At 41.3% G+C, this 20,063-nt stretch overlaps 1 long non-coding RNA gene across 1 annotated transcript in view; it reads right to left on the bottom strand.

Annotated features, from left to right (window-relative positions):
• Nucleotides 1–18,945: 18,945 nt before the first annotated feature.
• LOC123376442 overlaps nucleotides 18,946–20,063 on the bottom strand; it is a 67,285-nt gene continuing 66,167 nt past the window's right edge. The window contains exon 4 of the long non-coding RNA XR_006581790.1: nucleotides 18,946–19,545. This is a non-coding gene — a long non-coding RNA (uncharacterized LOC123376442). The remainder of the gene's footprint in view (nucleotides 19,546–20,063) is intronic.

Raw genomic sequence — 20,063 nt, 5'->3', positions numbered from 1 at the left:
ACTAACAGACGTATTGGAGCATGAGCTTTCATGGGTGAATACCCACTTCATTGTATTCACCCACAAAAGCTCCTGCTCCAATACGTCTCTTAGTCTGTAAGCTGCCACAGGACTCTTTGCTGCTTTTACAGATCCAGACTAACACGGCTACCCCTCTGATACTTGACAGATGTGCAATATGTTTTGAATTCTATGCAGGGTCATCCTTATCAGCGAGGCTTGTTTTCAGAATCCAGTGCTGTCATTCTAAAAGGAATAAAAGCTACATTATCGTTCCTCATAATGAATCACCAGTTTTCATGAACAATAACCCAGACTTTAAGGCAGAAAGGCAGCAGGGGATGTCTGAAGCAACCAAAAGTTGGGAATCTTTGATCTTTGTGATGAATTATGATTTTGAACCATATAAAACAGAAAAGATTTTTCATTCACTTCAGTGAATCAGACCTTTTTAAGTCTTGTCAGATATTAATCCCTTACAACTGGCAAAACTGTTGATAGAAATGAAGAAAGGTCAGAATATTCATATCTATGACAGGAATAAAAAGATCTCACTGGCTACAGACACACACATAGGTGGATGCTCAGCACTTTCTAAAAAATCAGGCCCTTTTAAGGTGCCCTCAGGTTAGATATCCTAACATTGAAGTACCCCAAATTGTTGTTCACTTTTGAAAACCATGGCCATTATATACTAATTTGTTGATATTTAAAAATAAGTATTTTTAATTATATAACAAACTGTCTCCTGGAGAATTTGGGCTTAAGTGTTAGATGGAACAGAAGGTAAAAGCAAACTATTATGCCTGGCTTTTGTTGTGCAGTATAATTAGCAATAGGTACTCTATGTATTGTCAAATTGTTAGTTCTTAAATGTATCTTACTAATGCAGCGTACTTGTAAAACAGTGAGATACTCATCCTAAAATCCAATAACTGTTTTTAGTTGAAATGTAAATCTAAGCAGCTCATCTGAAATATTTGCATTTTGTTACAGTAAAATTGAAACAAATGTAGTTTCTCTCACTCCAGGGCTTTTAATGTTTCAAACTCTTGTATGATCAATTAGCTTATAGGCTCACCAGAGAATAGTGCATCTACAGCATATTGAAAACATGGGGTTTCAGTCTTTTGTTTCCTAAAGAAACCTCTTTTTACTTACCAAAAATTAGAAAAGTCAAAGCATTTTAATTCAGTTTTCAAAAGTTTGCAGTAAACAACATTCTTCTATTAGCTATATGAAGTTAATGCTCATTGCACCCACCCGAACTGTATTTATTGACTTATACCAGTCGTGAATTTGGTCCATTGCGCTTTGTCTTCTCAGACCCCATTAAAATAAAGTTACTATATTGAAAATACTCCAGCTGAAGTAAGACTTTTGGATTGAAGAGATAATGAGGGAATTATCCTCAGTTTTGGCAGTGAGCTTAGAAAGGAAGGGAAAGTTTTGGAATGATTTTTGGGGATGTGACAAGATTCTGTGAGAGCCCAAAATAACCCTAAGAGTGAAAATGTGAGATATTGTGAGGATAATGAAGTTTTCGGAAAGAGAGAGAGAGAATCAGGATTAAGAAAGATGTTTTTCAAAGGATAAATATTTTGTCTTGACTAGAACGTTATGGTACTGTTATTGAAACAAGTATGAAGTGTGCAATTTGAAGAAGGATCTGGGAGGACATATGAAAAATAGGTAGAGCAATGATTCTGGATGCCAAAGAAGAGAGTGGTGCTGGGATATAGATCTGAGCATAAAGATGACCAGCAGATAAACTAACTAAGAGTGTAGGTGTAGAGGAAAAGCCAAGGACAAACACCCAAAGAGAATTATGAAGAAAAGAAACCACCTAAGCTAACCCTGAAGGACTAGTTGTTGAGGAAGGAGTCTTTGGAGAGGGCAGAGTTCTAGAAATCCACAGAGGAGAAAGTTTCAAGGAGAAAGAGATAGTCTATGATATTGAAAACAGACACGCCAAGGAGAATAACAACACAATCACAGAAATGTAGGGCTAGAAAGGACCTCAAGAAGTCACAAGTCCAGTCCCCAGCACAGAGGTAGGAGCAAGTACACCTTGTCCATCTCGGGCAGGTGTTTGTCCAACTCCAGTATAGAGTTATAGAAATGTAGACAGAGTAATGAAGTATATACAGTAATGAAGAAGTTGTCTTTGGTTGTGGTGAGGAAAAAAAGTTTATTTGAGCCTTAAGCGAGTGTATCTTCACTGGAACCGAGAGGATAATAGTTTGGTTAGAGAGGATCTAGAAAGGAGTTGAAGGACAGGAAATGAAGGCCCCAGGAACAGATACCATCTGGAGGTGAAAGGAAAGAGGGAAATGGGGAAAATAAAGACCAGAAGAGAGCTTGAAACTAAGGGAGGCAACTATACGCTGGGAGTTGAGGGAGAAAGCTGAGGAGGTATGGAAGCAGAGAACAGATTAGAATCCACATTGTAAGACACTGACAAAAAGAAAGACAGGTAGCAGGATGAGGAGGGGAGGTTAAAAATGAGAGTTCCAGCTGGATAATGTTTATTTTTGGTTATAAGGAATTCAGAAGATATGGGCAGAGAAGGTTATGGAGTGGGAGAAGGGTTGGGAGAATGTTTGAATAAGCAGCTAAAGATAAAGAATAGCTGATTAAGACTGGAGGCCTAGGAGTGGATGAGGGAAGACAAGTTGGATTACTTAGCCTCCAGACTGGCATTTTCTTGGTAAAATGCACAACGGTTTAATGTTAGAAACAATTGGTCACAGATGCAATAAACTGGACTACATCTACTACCCCCATATACACAGCCAATATTGTTTCTTTCAAACCATAAGCATTAAAGCAATGAATAAACAGTGAAAGTGTTTGCAGGAGGAAAAATCTAAAAAGGTACATCAAATGCCAACAGTGTTATATAACCTCTGGATTTACCAAAGGTCCATTGATTATACATGCATATTCTTGGCAGCTGTAGCCTCTAAACTCCCAGATCATGCTGCAGATCCAATACTTTTCATCTTTTAGTGGACCACGCTACATTATAGTGTGCTAACATACAGTAAAGAAATCAATTCTATCCACTGTTTCAGACTTTATCCATTTCAAATCTCATCAACAAAAATGACAGTATAGTACAGGCTATCAATCAAGGTGCAAGGTTTATTACATTAAAATGTACTCAACTGCTTTGCATTATTTGAGTTCTAGAGTTTCAAAAACACTGGGAACTATTTTCAGTGGGTTTTATTTTTAAAAATAGGTTCCAGAACAAAAACAACTTAATAAAAAGCAGGCACTGTCATACATAACATTTCCAAGCAGGAACAAAACCAAAGCATTAACTTAATGTTAAGCTTCCCACGGTATCCTTATCTAGCTTAGGTTTTGCTAAAGTGACTGTTAGGATCCTAGGGTCCTTGTGAGTTCTAGGGTCCTTCATGGAGAGGAAATACCAGGCTCTTTAATCTAGCAGAGAAAGCATAGTGAGACCCAGTGGCGGGAAGTTGAAGCGAGACAAACTCCAATTGGAAATAATGAACCTGTTTTAACAGTGAGGGTGATAAACCATTTAAACCTACTACTAAGGGAAGTGGTGGATTCCTCATCTTTCAAGGTCTTCAAATGAAGACTGGATGTCTTTCTGAAAGATATGCTTTATTGTGTTATCCAATAACACAAATTATTGGACTCAACACAGGAGTAACTGGGTGAAATTCTATAGACTGTACTACAGAGGACAGACTAACTAATGGTCCCTTCTGGCCTCAAAAAAAAAATCAGTGAAGAGACTCATGCATTAGTTTAACTTTAAACACTGTGTGTAGTGTCATTAATACCTATGGGACCACTTGTGCAAAATGTTATGCACATGCAAGATAGGGGCCTAATGTAATAAGTAAGCATTTAAAAACATAGACCAGTTAAACAATAAAATTAAATATATGGAAATAACAGTTTAAGGTAACATACTGTTTAATAACTATTTAAAACATAACTATTTAATACCATAACCAGTTACATATTCACGAACAAGAAAATTAGCATTAGACATGCTGTGGTTTATAGATTTGTCTGATGTAATGCAGGGCATCCCAGGGCCAAGACTAAAATTAAGGTTCTTTTCCATTCAAACTCATTAACAACACAGCATATTAAAAACCTTTGGCATGTTATCAAACGTGTGTTCAGAGTTAGGATCCTAAATCCATGTTTAGACATCTAAATAATACGAATTTAATGCCAGATCCTGCAAAGTGCTGAGCAGCTTCAACTCCCATTAACCACAATGGAAAGTGAAGGTGCTTAGCACCTAGCAAGATCAGACCCATTACAATTTTGGCTTAAGATTTGATAAACTATTCTATTCTGGTTCTTATACCTTTTGCTCACAGTCACTCATTGCACATTTTGGAGACATGATTTACAGACCAGTACTGTATCATCTTGCCCTACATGTATAGCAACACTTGGACATAATGGCAGGAAGTATTTTCTCCTCAACCTTGTTCTTTTAGCTTTCAGGTTTGGTACACTTTAATACATGGTACCATCTGAGATTAAGCAAAAGTTTATACCATACAGGAAAGAGGAAAAGGCGTATAACATAGCAAATATCAGAGCATGAACTGCTTATTAAAGAAAAACAAGCAATTTACAGTAGGCGGAGTAGAACAGCATCAGTTGAAAGACATCCTAAAAGCCAGTTAGTTAAATTCAAGAAGGATTAGGGAAGCAGGAATAGTGTTTTAGATACAAATACACCTAGGACTCAGAGTCTGTTAGTCTATAAGGTGCCACAGGATTCTTTGCTGCTTCTAGGACTCAGAAACACTCTTGAGCTTGACAGGGCCCAATGCCACTGACTTTATCAGCAGATATGGAAAGGGAGGTTTGGTTAATGATGAAGCCTTCTATGAACCACTAGGCTAGGAATTGGCAACCTTTGGCACGCGGCTCACCAGGGTAAGCATCCTGGCGGGCCGGACTGGTTTGTTTACCAGCCGTGTCCGCAGGTTCAGCCGATCGCGGCTCCCACTGGTGGGAGCAGCGGCCAGCACATCCCTGGGCCCACGCTGCTTCCGGCAGCCCCCATTGGCCTGGAGCTGTGATCAGCCAAACCTGCAGATGCGGCAGGTAAACAAACTGGCCTGGCCCACCAGGGTGCTTACCCTGGTGGGCCGCATGCCAAAGGTTGCTGATCCCTGCACTAGGCTAACAAGCTACTTAAGAAACATGTCTATCCTGTGAACAACATTAGATACTAGACTAATCCATATGCACTCAAAAGCTAGGAAGTGACAGAATTAAGGTACACTGTGCAGCCTTAATTCAGCTTCTTATGCATATACATTATAATCCAGTTTTCCAGTGCACGATCCCACACTATTTTTTCCACAGTACACCTTCACTGGAATCTTTACTTTGTTTTAATGTAGGTTTTTAGGTAATTTCCTATTAAAAAGCAAACTGAAAAAACAAATTCCACCAACCATATTGAGCCCACTCCCTTCTTCTCTCTGCCATCCCCCATGAGTCGTCAGCCATCTCACTGAAACTGCTGTCATGGTGTGTTGCATAACAGCTGTCCTGCTAACTATGGAGCATCCAACAGAACACATGTATCTTGAAAAAAGAAGCCAATGGACAAACTTTTCTTCAAATTAATGATGGGGAGAGGGGTTCTAATATTTTCAGTCACAAACTGTGTTCATCAGCAGTGTCATGCAGAAGATGCTGAAATATCTTACCTCAAGGAATTCTCTTCAGACATTGTTCAAAGAAGCCAGTGTCTGAGCACTGCTTTTCTGTGGCTAAGAAGGCCAGAAATAGGGATGTCAGAGAATAAGAAAAGGTCTCTGGTACAAAGCCCCTAGTTTGGGCCATAATCTCCAGATTGTAGATGAACAGGAAAAGAAGGGAGAGACTGTGCTAGGAGTTGGAAGCATATCGTGAAACCAGATGATTCCTAAGCATGTCTCTCACTAGAGCTCTCCGGTTGTTTGGCAGCAGGACATACCACTATTTAAGTAGTATGTAACATAGGCTAACACTGCCATTGAATAGGAGTCCTGGCAAGGTTATATGGTAGCAGAGCAAATGGTGTGGTTATAACAATAGCAGAGCAAATGGTGTGGTTATAACAAAGAAAATTAATTGCTATAGCTACATCAAGGAGATAGGAGTAATATTTGACACAAATCAGATAATAGGTGCTATATGACACATAGAACACAGATACTTTTTCCTTTCATCTGCTATAACTATAACAAATACAAAAACCTATTACTATTTCTTCTTATTTTTATACACACAACAAACCAACACACTCATGTGCTTAAAAACAATTACTACAAAAATACATTTACAATATAAAAATGTTGTATATATACATACCACATACTAGAAAGTGAATCCAAATATACTGTACAAAATTGTTTAAAATATTTTAATTTTTTATGAGCTTGGATCTTCAAAACTATAGAACATCATAAAATCAAAGGGAACAAAAATAATTAGCAGTGTCCCTCATCATGTCTCATATCATGAAAATGACAGAATAAACTCACTGAGTAACCTTAGCCTTATATAATATTGACAATACCACCAGCACAATTTTGTATTATTCAGGTATCACAAGTACTTTATGAATCATGTCTTGCAAAAGTCAAACAAAGGAAACACTCATTAGGTCCTCCTGCAACATGTTTTAAATTCTGCGCCTGCAAAGAGAGGCATTCCCATCCTGTAATCAGTGTGTGACATGAATGGAACTACTCACATAGTATACAGTCAAGCATTTGCATAAATGTTTGCAGGATTGGGCCCATATACTGTATTCATATTTGTCTTCCAAGCAAAGACTTAATTTGCCCCATGATAAGCATCTACCCAATCTGGAGAACCTAATCATGAATAGTAGGTGGCGTTTCTCTTTTCTAGGTATAGTCAGTAACATTTTGAACAAGAATAACTCTTGTAAAGATCTTTTAGAAAGTTCATCAGAATGATATCCAGAAACAGTGAAGAAAAAGAAACTGGAGCAAAACAAAGTTGGAATCCCGTAATCTTGATTATGACATTTCTCACCCTGGATCAGGAATTCGGAAGGATTGGAGAAAGCCGCCAGAAGTGTATAAAGGAACTAAACGTATTACATTTTTCTATCACGTAGATACAAGGTAATTGGTTATTTTATGTAGTTTTTAGATGTTTTATACACCCACAAAAACAGTTTGATCAGAGTTTCTTTCCCCAAGTATGACAATGAGCATGCTGGCCTAGGCTTCCAGATGATTTTACATGCTTTGTCTGTGGTGCTGAAATGTGTATCAGGTCTCTATTTTTGTATATAAATCAAGGAGGCCTTCAAAAGCTATAATAATAACTTACCATATAACCTTGACAATAAAAGCTTAAAATGAAAAATAAGACTACTTCCATTGAGTTCAGGGTTCTAATAAATGCAGTTTCCTCAAATTTTACCTACAGAGCCAACCAGTTAACTCCTGTGTCTATTAAACTCCTGTTTCTTTACTGAATAACACATTTTTATCAGGCCCAGTTTGTTAATAAGTGAAAGAAAACATTTATTTGGGAGAAGAATGTGAAAATCTCTAAAGATACAGGTGAAAAAATCCCCTAGTGTTTGCAAACATTGGGCCCAGTTGTCCATAATGCCAGATGGCCCTTTCGTGATGCTGCAAAATCCCAAATTTCTCCACTTAAATACTGGGAAATTTTTTTTAAAAAAACTAATGGCTGTACAGACCTCAAATGTTTGGGATTAGTTTTATTCTCAGTTACTTTACACCTTTTCCTCCTATTTGGATGTCTTTGGCCATTTCACTAGCTGCACACCTTTTCCAACTTCATTATGTAAGCTTTAGATTGCTACAGAGACCTACATGCTTGTTGTCTGTTATTTGATCGCGTTTCTTTAAGGAAACTGGGATTCAGACAAAGGAGGTGAACAAACGGTCAGTGGAATTTTCCTTCCTTTGTGGGTTTTTGGCAGCACAGCAAGCGACTGCAGTGTTCAGTACTTGCTGATCAGATCAGGGTTCTGATGGTGAGGATTTTGCAATAGAAGTAATTAACATGTTACCAGCCCCAGAATGTGAAATGAATGTGTTTTCATTTCACCAGAGCAAAACAAACTATTTAACCCTTTTACAAACACACAATGGTTTTCATTTCACCAGAGCAAAACAAACTATTTAACCCTTTTACAAACGCACAATGTCTCCCACACACCTACCCCGGTGTATGTCCAGCATGATGTTTGAGATGGGTTGTTACACTGAAATCAATAGAAAGTCATAACATAACAGGCATGCTCAACACAGTACAGGAGCTATGCTTCATTCAGCTTGACACCCGCTCCATTTGATAGTTACAATCCTGTGAAGTAGGCTCTAATATGTCTTTTCCTGCTCTGATTTCTATGTATGAATTCCACATCTTCCCCTCATAGCTGCCCTGCTGCAGATTCCCACCACCAATCTTCAACCTTTGTTCACAAAAACATCTCTTGTGAGAGGAGACTTCAACTGACAGGTGCTGAGAGAGATCAGGCCAGGGTGCTCAGGGATGACGTCAGTTTCCTATCTGTTGTACATGTCAGTGGGAGTCGTATAAATCAAGTTAAAGGAGGACAGCATTTAAACCAGACAGGAGGGGAACAAAAGCTTTGATCCTAATCCCACTGATGTAAAAGAATTCTCACAGATTTAAATGGAAGCAGGCTCAGAAGGAGATGTGAATCAGCCTCTCCCTTGCTTCACCGTTGCACTGCGATGCTTTTATCCCAATTAGGCTGGTGTACAAGGGCTACAGTACTGGCATGAGAGGTCTCTGGGAATAATCCTAGCTCTAGGTATCCTTAGAGTGCAGAACAGACTCCATGGCAGCTCCAGGCACAGTCGAGGCAGAGAATGGGCATTCTGGTCTGTGGCCAGAGCACCCCTAGGCCTTGGCTATTCCAAACCCCTGTGGAACTGGTGAAGCAAAGGCTCCATTTAGGTTTTCACCCTACCCTGTACTGGGGACAAACCAGCCTCAACAGCACTGAACAGGGACAGCACAAGCTGACTCTACTCTGTTGTTTGCACTAGTGCTTGCACCAGAGATTAATTTGGTTCAGATTCCCCATATTTGGTCTAGCTATTCTTCTTAGTGTTTTATAAGGCACCTACCAACTTGGTACCAATGTGGGCATCTACTTAGTTCACAGTCAACCTTCTTGCTGGTAGAAAAGGATCAAGAGGGTCAAAGCAGCTCCAGGCAAAGTATAACAAATACTAAGCATGGGTTAGAAAATCAAACCCTGATGGAAAAGGAAAATGCTACCCTCTCCAAGGGGTCCAGTGTCCATCACCTTCACAAGAACTATCAAACTTTGAATATTGTGGTATGGCCAGGATTCATTTTGTTGTCTCTCTCATGATAGGGCAATTTTTTCAGACCTTGGATGATTCCTTATCTCTTTTCTGCACTCTTTCCAATATTCAACATCCTTTATGATGTGTGGCTACCAGAACTGTAGTCTCACCAATGCCAGATTCAGGGAGGTGATTTCACCAGTGTTTCTACTCAGTGTTCCCCTGCTTATATATATATATATCCAAGGACTGCATAGACTCTTCTCCCATAGCATCACAAATAGAAGGTCACTTTGGTTCTCCTCCATAAACCCTAAATCTTTTCCAAATCACTGTTTTCCGGGATACAGTCCCCACCCTATAAGCACAGCCTACGCTCTTTGTTCCTAGATGTAGACAGACATTGTATTTGGCTTTATTAAAATGCATCTGGCTCATAAGGCTTTGAACAAACCTTTATGCAGATAATCCAATATTAAGCCTTGGAATAAATTTCCACTTGTACATTCACTAACTAGATCCTAAAATCCATACAGAAATGTACACATTTAAAGAGTTTTTCTTACATTTTAAATTTTCATCTGATCCATCAGTTTGAAGCTTAAACAGGTTTTGTATCTTTGTGATCAGCAGAGTTGTATTGTTTATCCTCTAACATTACTCAAAATTTGGCAGTGAAAGCCACTTTTCATGTTTACCCTTTCATCTGCTATCTGTTAAAATAGGAAAGCAGGACACATTACATTAAGGGAAGAAAACAGCAAACAGCATGTACCCTTCTGAGTTTTGTATAGTCATAATAATACTAAATTTACTGTGTTTTCTATTCTCATTCTGGAGGCCTGGTTCCTTTAAGTATGTCTGTTCTGAGTACTGCCTTATTTTCTGCTCTGTTATCATTCTTCTGGGGTTTTCTTCTTATTTTTCTTCCTCCTTAAAACATTTCTTAAATAGTCTTCCCATAAAACATGTGGCATCAACAAATTGCATGATGATGTGGAGTACCAGAAAGATTTACTGAGATGGCTCCCTGAATGACAATTAGTGAAGTATTTCAGGATTAACTTTTTTCATTCTGAAGTAGAATACAATTTTCCGCATTTAAAAAAAACTGAAATAAGACAGAAACTTTGAAATAAGCTTAGAGATACTGAAAGCCACATCTTTCTGAAAGATTACAGTATCTGACACAAATGGAGAGGAGAGTATTAATGATGGATTTGACAAACCTTATCTTTTAGGAACTTGAAAACATGGTTTATGAATTTCCAGCACAGCAGACCTGATATATAGGCTTTGAAACATACTGTTCATTCTTTAATGGAGAATATAACTATACTAGTACTCCACAGATATCTTCAGGTGTACGTTAGATAAGAAATGAGTGGGATTGGTGTAGAGAGAACACCTGCAGAATGCAGGCTCTGGTTGAACGAGCACAGCCTGCCACCTCCTTGACTTTGTACCCCCTGCCCACACACCCTAGGGAGGACTGTTCTGAGTAGGGAAAACAGAACTGTAGATTGAACATCCTCCTCCTTCATCTCCATGCCAAGAACTCTGTGAGAAATTCATGTTAACTACGTCAGGGAACCCCTCCTTTGCTGTGGATTTCTTCTTCAAGGGGGGGTTTCAATACCAACTGCTCCCAGTAGAAGCTATGCCTGCATAGAGACATGAGCTAATCATGCTGACAAGGAGCTGGGGAGAACCACAGGGTCGAAGAGATGGTTTCTGCATATATGGTATATGTCTGGTGAATTCCCAATGACCTATGGTTTATGAAAACTGAACATCCTGCTTCTTCCATAAAGGAATGGGAACCAACACCTCACAACAGGTGACAGGAACCTCACAGTGTTTCCTGGACCCTAGCTGGAGTTTTCTGAATAAGAGCTCAGTTGTGGCTCTGTGGGTTCACTGGGAACTGGAAATGTTTGATGGGTGAACCAGAGGACAGAATTGGGCTCCGTGATGTAAGGCAAGTCAGAGGAACATGAGATCCCTGGCTTTCCCTCTCTATTTACATACATCATGTGACACAGCTACAACTGTAGCTGGACTAAATTAAGCGCCTGCCCTTGTGCCCAAGAAGCCACGTGTGTCATGAAATGGAGACCCTCTCCCCCACAAAGCCTACAAGATATGCATTAAGTTCGTTGCTTAAACTACCTAAATATAAAGTAATAAACAATATGTGCTCAATTCTCCCTTGTTTCATTCAGAGCAGGATGGGGGAGGGACGGGAAGCATCACACAGCTGGTTACAGGGCCTACAGGGCATGGGCAGTCAGAGTACTCCTGCCATACCTCATCCCTCACACAACCACATCATCTGCTGTACCAGGAATTAGTAGGTGGCTGGAATAGAACCATACCACCACCTCTGTGCCAGCCCAAAAAACCCATAAGGCTAAGATAATGCTGCCTGGTTTAACTGCCCTTTATGCTACCAGAATGGCATCAATGAGCTTTAAGATTACAGTGAAGCAAGCCCCAGGAGTGCAAAGGGGGGGAGGGGGAGAATAGAGGCAAGTTGGAAAGGAACTTTTGCTGTGGCTTCTGCATATAATGCACTTTAACCAATATACACAACAATGGCATCAGGGAATTATATGAAGGTTTGCACTGAGACACAAAATATTTGCAAATATAGATCTCAAAAAAAGCTTATGGTGTCGTAAGCATTTGCAACGTAGCAAAAGTTTTCACCTTTTAAGTGGAAAAAAAGAACTAGATGGGGACCAAAGTGCTTCTGCCACCCTCCTCCCTCACCCACCATGACATCAGCCAAGGTTGTAGCTATGTGACATAGTAGAGAGGAAAAGCCAGGGATCTCATGTTGCTTTGACTTGCCTTTCATCACAGAGCCCAATTCTGCCCTCTGGTTCACCCACCAAACGTTTCCACCTCCCAGTGATCCCAAAACCACAAATGTTCTCCTTAATATTTGAAGAATGAAGACTTCAGAATGTTTATAAAAATATCAGTTGCAATAAGGACATATATTTGGCATAGAGTTTAAACTTTAAACTGAGGTTTCTCTTTGCAAAGGGGAGAGATAAGAGAAGCCCGCTTTTATGACTTATGCCCAGATCCTCACAGATATTGAGGCACCTGTCATTAATTTCATGAGAGTTAGGCCCCTAAAGATCTTTGAGGATTGGGTCTTAGTCTGTAGCTCTGATAACACATTGCAAACATAATTCCTCTTTGATCCTGAATAGAGAGCCACTTGACATTCTGTTACACAAGCAAGCCTTTTCTCAAACTACACACACACACACACACACAGAGTTGTCTTGAGATACCAGACTGGTGTTGTAGATAAGGAAGAATAGTGTCTTGTGGTTATTTACCTTTTTGACCAAAGGGTTCCTATATTTAAACCCTATCATTTTTAGTACTTTTACAATTTGCAATTAAAGACTCCTATCAAATATTCTATACAAAACACAGTAACACTTATAAACATCTTTCAAAATGTGACAGAATGTAAAAGTAAAATTGAAATAATAAAGCTACATTCCAGAGTCTGCATTAACACACTTGAGGTTTTATGATTCAGGAAGTATTACCTTCTTTGACACGTTTGAACTGCCCTGATTGACAGAAAAACATAATCTCCACAGGTTTTCTTAATTAATGTGAAAATTCCAAAAAGTTAAATAAGCAATTAAACCACAAGCATGTACGTTATGATATTCTCCAAGTATCACATGTATGAAGATAGTTGTAAGTATTTCTTAATAGTCAATAATGGCATAAACAAGTTATTAGGTATAAGAATAATTATTAGTAGCCATTTTTGCACCAGTATTGAGTTCTACCCTCTACATAGGTAATTTTCTTGCTATCCCAGTGGATGTCCCAATTCTGGGAAAATAAAACTTAACAGAAAGTCAAAACTGCAGTCAAAAATAAAGCTAATGAGCCTTAAAAAGATTAAAGCAACTTTTCTAAGATAAATGTGTGAGCAGAAGCCACATTCTGAGGAACAAGAGAAACAAAAACCAAGAGCAAACATAATAGGAACAGAAAGTACTTACTGAGTAGAAGAGTAGCAGGGAAATGCAGCTTGTAACATTCAAAGACAAAATGACCCTCTTAGGGTGCCAGCTGCTTGGCTCTCCCAGATTTAAAAGACCAGTTACCAGAAGTGCATGCTGGGAAAGGCTCTTTTAAAGGAACTCAGTCATGTGCAGTTAGCCACAAAGGAGCAGATTCTTCTGTTACATTGAGTAGCAGATCATTCTGCAAGCAGTAACATTGAAACGAAATATTGGCGAAGGTAGCAGAACATGCTTTACAGAAAGTATCACCTAGGAAAATGGCTGAGATGGAAAATAGTCAGAGAGTTTGTGAGCTGGAGCGTGGTGTGTTTTGAGGGAGTTATGTTCCCTTGGTACCCTTGATTGCTCCCTCTCCTGCTATACATACGCTCTGATTTTAATTCAAAATGTCTGAACTGGCCTGAGTTTAGGATGGATACGTCATTCAGGAATGATCTATTCCAGAATGTAACAGAATCACCACGAAGGCCATGTGAGAACTAGTACATTGGCTGAAGGGCTGCATTACTGCCCCCAGCTCTGCCTCCACTCCACCCCTTCCATGAGGCCCTGTTCCTGCCCTGCCTTTTCCCACACTTTCCCTGCCCTCATTCCAACCCCTTCCCCTAAGTCCCCACCCCAACTCCACCTCCTCCCTGCCCCTATTCCAATTCCTTCCCCCAATCCCTGCCCCTGCCCCTCCTCTACTCCGCCTCCTCCCCTGAGCACACGGTTCCCCACTCCTCCCCCCTCCCTCCTGGAAAGCGCTAAGCACTGCCAGACAGCTGTTTGGCTGTGGGAAGAGCCTTGAGGTAGGCAGAGGAGTGGGGAGACGGCCCGGTGGGGGTGAGGAGAGCTTGGCAGCCACAGGAAATAACTCCAGGGGAAGGGGGGCCGGGAAGCTTGGCAGGCCGCAACAAATAACTCTGCAGGCCGCATGACGCAGGTTTGAGACCCCTGATCTATTCCATCCAAAATATGTGCTTATGAAATCCTCATAGAGTGCTGCACCACACTCTCATGTATTCTATACACACCATATATACTGCAAGAAAAATTACTTTTGGAAAGTCCCAGTCTTATTTAGACTAACTTTTGTATTTCTCCCTCTGTAAAGTCAAATGTCTTAGTTGTACTGAGACCAGGTTGGTGAGTTTATTGGACCAGCTTCTGTTGGTGAGAGACACAAGCTTCACAGTTTACACAGAACTCTTCTTCAGGTTACCCATGTGTTGTTACAGTTAAAATAGGTATTAGAATGTATTTAGTCTTCACTGAATGTTTGTGAGTGGCTGCATGCATTCATCAGTGAGATTAATTCTATTCTTATAATTCTACAATACAATATGGGATGCAGATTTTAAGGTAATATTTGAGCAGTTGTATTGTGAGCCTCTGTGACTGCGTAAGTCACCAGACAGAAAAGAGACAATCAGCATGAGGGGCTAATCTTCAAAAGCAGATGTTATACCCTTCCCAAAACTAAAAGTCCATTGATACCAGATAGGATGTTGCAATTGGAATTTCTCTACATACCATCAACAAGAGGACAATAGACTTTGTTGTTCTGTCCTTGTCCCCATGAAGATGAGTCATGCAAGTGGACTTCTCCTATCAGCTGAGCTTGCAGCTCAGAGCACATGGCAACAGGGGAATAAATCCCCTAACAAGAAGGAAATGATTATCTCTATGCTGCCTGGACTCTAGAGGGCAAGGGTTTTCTAGGTATAAGTAGGAGAGCTGCTTAGCCTAGGTTAGCCTTAAAGGACATATAGAACTTGCTTACTTGCTTCTATTACTTTTTACAACCTAAGATTGTAACTCATATTTTTACCTCTTTTAACTTGGTAAATAACTCGTTTTCTTTCTCGATTTAATAAATCTTTATATAGTTTATTATAGGATTGGCTACAAGTATTGTCTTTGGTGTGAGATCTATTGTGCAACTGACCTGGGGGGCCCCCCACGAGAATGTCAGAGGCTCCCCCCCACCCCCACCCATCCCCCAGCGCCTCAGCGTGCCGCATCCAGGAGCGGCCCTAGACAGAGCTAAAGCGACCTGGCTCCAGCGGGGCCTGAGCTCCCGCTGCTCAGAGCCACGTGGTAAGGGGACAGGGCTGCGAGCTGTGGCCAAGCGGCGGGAGCTCAGGCCCCACTGGAGCAGGCCGCTGCAGCACTGTCCAGAGCCGCTCCTGGACGTGGCGCGCTGAAACTCCAGGAGAGGGGGGGGAGGCAGGGGTAAGTGGCATGGTAAGGGGGCCAGGGGGATTGGATAAGGGGCAGGGAGTCCTGGGGACAGTCAGGAGACAGGGAGGGGGCAGAGGTTCAGGGGGACGGTCAGGGGACAGGGTTGGATCGTGGGCGTTCCAGGGGTCTGTCAGGAGTAGGTGGGGGGAGTGGGGGTGGATAGGGGTCAGGGCAGACAGGGAGCAGGGGGGGCTGGTGGGGGGTGGGATCCTGGGGTGGTGGTTGGTGGGGTATTGAGGGGGCGGTCAGGGGACAAGGAGCAGGATGGGTCGGGGATTCTGAGGCGGGTAGTCGGGGGGCAGGAAGTGGGTGGTGGTCGGATAGGGGGCAGGGCCAGGCTGTTTGGGGAGGCACAGCCTTCCCTTCCCTAAAGCTCATTCAGCAGTTTGAGGCTTGCAGACAGCTATTTAACACAAAGAGCCAAGCTGTTATCTTTTCCCTTAGGGCTATCATCCCTTTCACTTCTCAAATGCCAAATTATAGTCTACATTTAATTTCAGTGCCGTAGGGAGATTCACGTCAGGGGAGTGTAGCTTTGTTAAAATTAGCCACTTTAGATTAACAGTACCAACAGAGCCAAGAGAGCCATGGGGGAGGATCACATGAGAAGAGCAATATCCTACACCACCTACCTCCTTCCCAACCCTACCAATGGAGACCCCCCACACACTGCATTCCCCGAGACTCCAGAGGGGTTAATTCAGTGGTTCTCAAATTTTTATACTGGTGACCCCTTTCATATAGCAAACCTCTGAGTGTGACCCTCCCCCTTATAAATTAAAACTACTTTTTTATATATTTAACACTATTATAAATGCTGGAGGCAAAACAGGGGGTTGAGGTGGAGGCTGACAGCTCACAACCCCCAGTAATAACCTCGTGACCCCATGAGGGGTCCCAACCCCCAGTTTTAGAACCCCTGGATTAATTTAATTTTAGCACCCTGTGGCCATTCACATGCATGTGCTATTTTGAGCATTTCAGTTTTCACAACATAGGCTCATCCCAGATTCTGGAACAAGCTCAAATGCTCAGTTCGTGGAGTATGTACATAAGTTATACTAAAGACAAACCCACAGTAACCGTCTCCAGTTTGTGAGGGACCCCATGGAGCCAGTCTCTAGGAAACAGATAAATTCATGGAGGTTAAGTCCATTAATGGCTATTAGCCGTGATGGGTAAGTAATGGTGTCCCTAGACTCTGTTTGTCAGAGGGTGGAGATGGATGGCAGGAGAGAGATCACTTGATCATTACTTGTTAGGTTCACTCCCTCTAGGGCACATGGCATTGGCCACCGTCGGTAGACAGGATACTGGGCTGGATGGACCTTTGGTCTGACCCAGTGTGGCCATTCTTATGTTCTAACCTAAATGAACCCAAAGTTATGGAGACAGATATGAGTCAAGGAAGCCAGCAGAGTATCAGAAACCTGGAAAAATCTCTGACTGCATGGGCTCAGGTGTTTGGTCACAAGCTGAAGTGGTTCAAAAGTTTTGGATTTTTTTTAAGCAGATTTTTTTATTGTTTCTTTAAACAATCAAACACAGCAAGCAGCAAATATTTGGCTACACACTTCTGAAACCCCAAACCATGTTCAGGTTTTGGCAGACTAATTTCAGCTTTTCATTTAAAAAAAACACAAATTTTGAGGGAAAGCAGACATTGTCTGTGATTTTTTCTGCTTTTTAAAACCCCCTAGTTTTCGATCCAAAATAAGTTTTGATGGAAAATATTTGTCCAACCCTTTTAATGAGCTTTAGTGCCTTTTGGCACTAGCTGATGCTGAGAGCCAGTGATACCTTGTAAAGGTGACTTGAAAAGAAGTTTTCTCAAAACTGGGTTTGTGCCGAGATGCAGAAGGTTTTTAAATATGGATTTTTCCCAGGGCCACCCAGGGGAGGGGGGGGCAAGTGGGGAAATTTGCCCTGGGCCCTGCAGGGGCCCCCACGAGAATACAGTATTCTATAGTATTGCAACTTTTTTTAATGGAAGGGGCCCCCGAAACTGTTTTGCCCCAGGCCCCCTGAATCCTCTGGGCAGCCCTGGTCACCTGAATGTTGCTGTAGCTCTTGGTGTAAGGGGCCATCTATCACAAAGGTATGCTCACAAAGGGTGCAAGATCGATCAGAGTACCCAAGGAAACTGTCAGCGACTCCCTGTTAAGGCTGTTATAGGGCTTGAAGAGTTTACACTTGATAATTGGTTGGTGATATCTAAGTATAGAACTCACAACCAGCCTGGGGTTTGTGCCTTAGTTCCTAACAGTCTGCCCTGAGGTTGGTAATCAGGTTCTTGAGTCACTGCAGGCAGCAAGCCAATTTTAGTTGTACTGAGTCCCAGTCCACAGGGCTCTGATGGAGTCAGAGGGTAAAATTTTCAAAAATGACATGAGTACTTAATTTCCATTGATGTTCAATAAGTGCCCAAGTCACTTTTGAAATTGGTACCCAGACATTCTAAAACCAGAGGCGCAGTGTTGTCTTGTGAATAGAAAACTGGAATGGGACTCAAGAGTCCCTCCTCTGCCTGTCCATGTTGGCTCACCTTCAGCAGGTCATTTTGTTGTTCTGTGCCTTTACTCCCCATTTATATAATGGGACTAATGATACTTATATGGCAGCTAAGTAGTATTATTCATTATGGGAAGTAGGCACTTAAATGCCTGTGGGGATCTGGACCAAAGTGACTATCACATTATGGGAGCTGAGAGAAACAAACAATATATAATACATACAAATACCATTGTAATAGTGGGACCCTTAAACCTGGTTCTTTGCAGAATAGTCAGCTTATTTTATAGCTGCATGGATCGCCTGTTTATGGAACCCTTTGGATGAGACAACAGCACTTTTTCATGTCAAGTGAACACTATTTGTTTTGCTTCTCTAGGAGCAGAGCTTCTTTCATTCTCAGGGACATGAAGGCACCAGCTACAGCCAAAATACAGCTTCATTTCAATCAGCTATTATTTAGTTAAAGGGGAAGAGAAACCCAAAGAAAACATTTAAACTCATTTCATTTAAGCCCAGGCAGTGCTAAAGTAACAAAACGCAGCTGCCTACCTCTACTGTTAACATGGTCATTGGCAGAGATTGGATCCAGGACCTTTAGTGACAAGCACACGAGTTAAAAGTTAGCACAAATGTCTGTTTATGCGAGTTACTTGTTGTCTCTTTAATTCTAGAAACCTGGCTCAATGATTCATGAAAATCTTGTGATCCTGAATATTTTTGTAGCATTGCCATAGCAACCTGATGTGATAGAACAGATACTGGGGATACAAAGTTGCAAAGATTTAGATCAGAGATGTTCCAGATAATTAACAAATATAATGAAAATAAATTGGGGAAAAAAATAAAATGTTAACTATATTCTTGCAACACATGGAAGTTGCTACGTTCGTTAAATTTGGGCATTTACATTCCTACTATCACTTAGTACTGGCATCAGAATAAAATGTTATGTCAGGCAAGAAACTAAAACACATACAAGCTATTTTGGATCTCTATCCCATCCATGCAGTAAGGATGCTGTCACGACAGGACCTCAGGGATGCTTTGAAGCATGTGCATATGCCTTCCACAGTTTCAGGGACTGTGGCCATTGCTCCCCACTTGAAGAGGGTATAGGCTGCAGTCCCATCTGTGCCCATCTTACTCTGCTGGCCAGTGTAACTGGATGGTAGGCCTGTTGCATCAGGCATCTTCTCATGTCTCTCTGCTTACTTTGAAGAGGCTAGTTCCACAATGACTTTGTATAGTTAGGAGAGCGCAATAACAATATTGGGCCTGATCTCTACAGGAGAGCCTGGAGGAGGTGCAGGGACTGGAAGGTCCATCTACCATGCGCCGCCTTCTTCTGGGTGTGCACTCTTGGCCTAAAACAGGAAATAATGCAGCACATAAACATCTCAAACCAGTATGGCAAAAGAATAAATTCAAAGATGAAACTACTGAGTTGTTGACCCAACAGAAGGATGAGCAGAGGGTGGAGCAACACTGAGGAAACTTACAATAACCTGAATGTAGCAAAGGAAAGGTCCTTTTAGGGTCATATTTTCAACTGTTTTCATAAATAGAGCTGGTCAGAACATTACATTTCATTGAAGCCAAAATATACTGGTTATATACCGGTATTGGTTTCAACAAAGGTGTTTTTTTTGGTCCAGCGCTCTCTGTTCGCTCAGAGATACTCTCTCACAGTCTACAGCTTGGTGATTAGGACACTGACCTGGGATGTGAAAAACCCAGGTACACATCCCTGTCTTCCTGAATCTGAGCAGAGTTCTTCACCTTGGATGACTCTGAATCAGGCAGAGCAGTATCAGAAATGACCAGACTGCCCTAGATCCAAAAGACCTTCCTGAATTGTAAAGCTGAGGTTTCAATCTGAAAG

The sequence above is a fragment of the Mauremys mutica genome, chromosome 8 (genome assembly GCF_020497125.1).
Source record: "Mauremys mutica isolate MM-2020 ecotype Southern chromosome 8, ASM2049712v1, whole genome shotgun sequence".
In the NCBI taxonomy this organism is placed as follows: domain Eukaryota; kingdom Metazoa; phylum Chordata; order Testudines; family Geoemydidae; genus Mauremys; species Mauremys mutica.
The sequence above is the reverse complement of the archived record's forward strand: the minus strand, read 5'-3'. Positions and strand labels throughout refer to the sequence as shown.